The 5,632-nt window shown below is 30.4% G+C and overlaps 1 protein-coding gene across 2 annotated transcripts in view; it reads right to left on the reverse strand.

Moving 5' to 3' along the window:
* Positions 1–5,141, reverse strand: part of LOC106474347 (serine/threonine-protein phosphatase 4 catalytic subunit-like) — a 39,553-nt gene extending 34,412 nt beyond the window's left edge. For both annotated transcript variants that reach the window (XM_013935040.2, XM_022402658.1), the window contains exon 1: positions 5,060–5,141. The gene's annotated coding sequence lies outside the window, so the exon portion shown is untranslated. The remainder of the gene's footprint in view (positions 1–5,059) is intronic.
* Between the last annotated feature and the right edge of the window lie 491 nt (positions 5,142–5,632).

Below are 5,632 nucleotides of genomic sequence, written 5' to 3' on the forward strand. Positions count from 1 at the left end.
AACACCATCATTTTCTTTACAATCTTAAACACCTCAATCAAATCCCCTCAAATTCTTCATTTTTTTCAAGAGAAAGCAAGTTTGAGATATTAACCTGTCCTTGTATGACAACCTTTTCATCCCAGTAGCCCTCTTCTGAACCCTTTCCAATTCAATGTTCTTTCTAAGGTAAGGAGTCTAAGACTGAACACAGTACTCCAAATGTGGCCTAATCAATGACCTATACAATGAAATTATAACCTCTCAGATTTATATTGAATATTTCTCTAGATAAAAGCTAAAATCCTATTTGCCTTGCCATTAGCAACAGCACATTGCTTGGATGGCTTAAGTGACTGATGAACCAGAACATCACAATCCTTTTCTTTCATAACACTGTTAATGTTATTCCCATCAAAATTATACTCCTAATACAAATTGTGATATCCCACATGCATTACCTTACATTTATTATTATTAAAAGCCATTTGCCATTTATCCACCCAACTCAAAAAATAATCTAAATCCTTATGCAAAACAATAACACCCTCCTCAGAGCAAGGAACTTCCAAAACTTTAATGTTGTCAGCAAACTTAAATAATCTATTGACCATTCCTTCATCTATGTCACTGAAGTAAATCAAAAAGAGCAATAGTCCTAATACTGAGCTCTGAGTTATCTCACTCGTGACATTAATCCAGTTTGGCTGAACTCCATTTATAACAACTCTCTTTTTTCCAACCAGCCAGTTTTCTATCCAATGAACCAACCTATCACCCACATCTACAAAGATAATTTTTTTAACAAGCCTTTAATGTGGCACCTTGTCAAACGCTTTCTGAAACTCCAGATACACCAAATCCACACCCTTTCCCTCATCTATATAAACCGTAACTTCTTCAAAGAAAGTTAAAAGATTTTAAGGCAAGATTTTCTCATAGTAAAACCATGCTAACTGTCCAACAAAAGTTTAAACTTTGTCATATGACTTTGCAAAGCATTTTTTACTAGACCTTCAGAAACTTATATAAGACTAATAGTCCTATAATTACTGGGACAATTCTTCTCACCTCCCTTGAAAAGAGGACTAACATTAGTCAACTTTCAATCTTCTAGCACATACCCATTATTCAAGTATTTAGATAAAATTGTAGCAAGTGGCTCACATATCCAAGCCTTAACCTTTCAAAACCCTTGGGTAAATATTATTTTGCCCAGAAGATTCATCATTTTTAAAACTTCCTAATGTTTTCTTCACAAGCTCATAATTAATGTGATCATCTTATTGACTCGTTTCCATCTAGCAACTGTTCAAGAAGAGGAATATTACTTAAATCTTCAACAGTAAAAACTTAAGAAAAAAGAAGAATTTAACAACCCAGCCAAACCATAATCATAAGATATTAGCCTTCCTGTATCATCCCTCAAAGGCCCTACTCCCACCCGAACATTGTGTTTACCCTTAATGTATTTAAAGAAATCCTTCCAATAAATTTTACATTTTCAGCTAATCTTTTTTTCATATGCTATTTTTATTTCTTAATTTTCTCTTAATCTTCTATATTTCTCAAAATTTCTCATTATTGCAATCAATTTAAACTTCTTATACTTATAATGCTTTTAAATTAAATCTTTATACCCTTTGTGAGCCAACCTGATTTTTTTACTTGCAGCCATCTTTTTTTCTGTAAGTAATATTCCCATATTAAATATTTAAGAATTTATTTGAAAAAAATTTCCACATTTGATTAGTATTTGCAACTAATTCAGTTGCCCAATTCACAGCATATAATTCTTGTCTTAACTAAAATCTCATTATTCCTCATCTCCATAATAGGAAAACATCAAATCTAATTGAGCAATGATCACTTGTATCCAAATGCTCCCCAATTTCTACCCTATTAACCTTTTTTTATTAGAAGTTAATAATAAATCTAAAACCAATTTTTGATGAAAAACCATCTTGAACAGTTTCTAAAAACCTGTCTCCCTTATGATTTGACTCTTACTTTCTCCAATCTCCCATAATTATAACCTCATTAATAGATGAATTCTTCTGTACTCCAATAAAAACAGATCTTAAATTAAGTCTCACTTTATAGCTTAATTCCTAATAGCAAGTCTCTTCAGTCTTTCCAACATGCTGACATCTTTCATGTTGTAAAATGATCTAAACTGCATACAGTACTCTAAATGAGCCTTTATCAAATTTTATATAAGACTACAATGCCCTATTGTAGACTGGATATGAAGATCGAAGCCCACAAAATGGTATGTATGTACTAGTAGAACAGACCTTAATATCTCCAGTATACACCACACAGTATGGGATTTTTGGTTGATCTGAATACCCAATTTTAAACCAAAAATATGTGAATTAAAAACAGATCTTTCTCATAGAGTTGTGTGATTAATGGAATTTGCTAATCAATTAATCATCAGTCTCATTAATCAATTACCATCAACTAAATGACCATTATTTTCATAAGACTTGGACAGTTAGAATAACTCCTAGTCATAATAATTCAAAACATTAATTTTGGTTAGTTGATCACTTTCATGAGTCGTGACACTAATCAACTAAGCTGAACAATATCAAATTAATTGAAACTAACAGTAAAAAAATCATAATGATAATATTTTAGTTACTTAGATAACTGGAACAATCTAGAACAGTAATAACTGGAAACACTAATTTTGATTAGTTGATTATTTTACATGACATTAATTGATGCTCGTAGGTAATTTATTATATTGATTAATCAAGTTAATCTCTCAGCTCTTTTGCCTCAGACCTTGATAATTTGTTAGAAAAAAAAATATTACTAACCTGTAATTTTCTTCCAAGGATTTTACTTATTTGGACAAAATAAAGAGTGTAAACTTAGTGTACTTAGGTTTTCAGATAAGATTAGGTTTGATAAGATGCCACACAAAAGAAAAGATTTTAGGAAAGATTAGTTAACTGGATTTTAAGATAGTTGTAAGAAACATAACTATTAATCAGAACTTCTGAATGAAAGTAAAGGAGAGTCAATCACACTATAACTGCTATATCTAGTGCTGACAAGTTCTTTTACCCAAAACTAGAGCTCTTCAGTTCATCTGCAACATAACAGTGGTTAACACTCTTAATGAATAAATTGGCAAATTTTACTGATAAAACTAAATTCTTTGGTATTTCAAACTGTTTTGAAGATGTTCAGGTGTTATGGAACGACTTGGATCAGTTGGTAACTTGGACCAAAATCCGGCATACGACTTTAATGGTAGGTGCAAAATAATGTATTTGGGTTATCTTAATTTGGTTAACATACTTAATATAGATGATAACCTACTCAATAGTGTGACTAAAGAAAAGGGCCTTGCATGGTAGTGGATAAGTTGCTGAATTCACTGAGAAAGTGCTCTATTACTAGTAAAACTAATAGTATTTTAAGGTGTATTTAGAATTAAAAAAAGGTAGTTATTTTTATATAAAAATCACTCATTACTCCTCACTTGGAATACTGTTTACAGTTTTAGTTTACTTATCTAGGAAGAATACAGACTTATTGTCAAATTTTAGAAAAGGACTACTAGGATAATTCTGGGGATAGAAGGGCTATCTTATTGAAATAGGTTAAGACCTCTCAACATATTTTCTCTTGATAAAACATGGGCAAGAAGTAATCTCATTGAAGTTTACAAAACTATATTGTGAAGACAACAGGACAAGAGCAAACAAGTTGAAGATTCCCCAAAACAGACAAGCAAGGTTCCAATTAAGTTTTATTTTTCTAACATGGTGATTAACATGAAATGAGTTGCCATAAGTAGTAGTGAAGGTCAGCACATTAAAAAGAGTTTAAGAAGTGGTGGATTGATGATTTCCTGAAAAATAAAGGGTGAGTTTAAACTTTTACTCTGCTTAAGGGTGAATATGCAAGATCAGCCATGAAGGACCAGCCATGTTCCTTTGTTTTCTCAATGTTATGTTCATTTTGTCTGATTCTTTACTATAATGTTATGATTTTTAAATACAACCATTGTGAATAGTTTAATAATAATTCCTAATTTTCCACCTAAACAGAACTAAATTGTTCCTGCAAGTAAAAAGACATATTTGTAGACATATTTTTCAAAGTATAGAATGAATTTACAACTCAGTTTATGCAATTTGCAAATCAACCTAGTCTTATCATGCAGTGAAAATAATAAAATCTTACTCTATTACTTAGAATTAATTCCACTGTTTAGGACTAGAGATTTAACTTTGGTGATATATGTTTAATAAAATCAGTATCAGTTAGTTGATTTACAACTGGGATGAAATTTTCTGAGGAAAAAATTGTAACTAAAACCTTACAAAGTTTTCATAAAATAAAATTTTCTACTACAAAAGTTTCAATTATACTACGTTTTGTATTATGTTACATTGTCAATGATGGAGTTTCATTCCTATCAAAAAAAGCATCGAAATGTATATAGTGTTTTCATAGAACTAGATGTCCAATAAAGATTTTACCTATTAGTAGATATACTAAAAGTAAAAGACGACGAGTTTTGCACTAGCCTAGATTATGTCCAAGTCACACAAGTATAAAATGTTATTGATAACAATATCGAATATCTTGTGAAAATTTAAAAAAAAATCATCCTATCATAGTCTTCACTACTATTTACTAATGAAAAGCTCGAAAAGTGCATTTAACTTTTATTATTTTAAAGAGATTTATACTGAAAATATATTGTTTCGTGACAAGGATGGTATTAAAACTGAATAGGGTTAGAAAGCCTTTATTAATATTCTATTACTATTAGTTGAATTATCTACCCCAAAGTTTAATTTTAAATTAAAATACAATTCTTAAACTTAAAATCAAACTTACAAGTTATAACTTATAAATTACAAACTGACAAAGGTAACAATTTTAATTTTGAATACTCTGATTTTGCCACGTTATCATGCTACTTTGTGACTATTTTGAGTTTACTTAACAGAACTTTTCTTTAATTGCAAGGAACGCTGATAAAAAGAGTAATCACAACGTAAAAAATTATTGAAATTTGTGAAAATTATATTTTTCTAAAACCTACCCAGTTTGTCCGATGTGCTACACTGCTCACGCTATCTTCCCTTGACAATCACTCATGATTGTGCGTCAGACTTCAGGGGTTGCTAAAATTAAAAATATTAATTTTGAGTATTTAAACAAAATTATATTTTTATTTTCTTACCGCATTTTTTGTATTGGTAATAGTGAAATGTAACAAGTAAGTTAGTTGTTTAATGTCAGTTTTGGAGGAATATACACGACTGCTTTATCAGGAATTACACGAACATATACGAACAAACCAACACACATATATTGTTATGTATCTGCTCGTTTGTTAATTTACGGTATAATTTTTTCCCGAGGAAATTCAGCGATACAAGTCCTTTTTAATTAAAACTAGTTTATTCTTTCTCCATACAACTTTGTAATACACAGAATTTCCACATTCACTTTAAACTCAACAACCTTTATAATACACGGTATAAATCACAGTGATTCACATACTTTATTTACGGTGCCTACGGTTCGCTTGACTCAATTACCTCGATCTTCAATCTACCTGCATATCTATCTCTCGCTGACTCTATTTTCCGGGCTTATATACTAAAAAAGA

This window comes from Limulus polyphemus, unplaced genomic scaffold (genome assembly GCF_000517525.1).
Source record: "Limulus polyphemus unplaced genomic scaffold, Limulus_polyphemus-2.1.2 Scaffold7101, whole genome shotgun sequence".
NCBI lineage: Eukaryota > Metazoa > Arthropoda > Merostomata > Xiphosura > Limulidae > Limulus > Limulus polyphemus.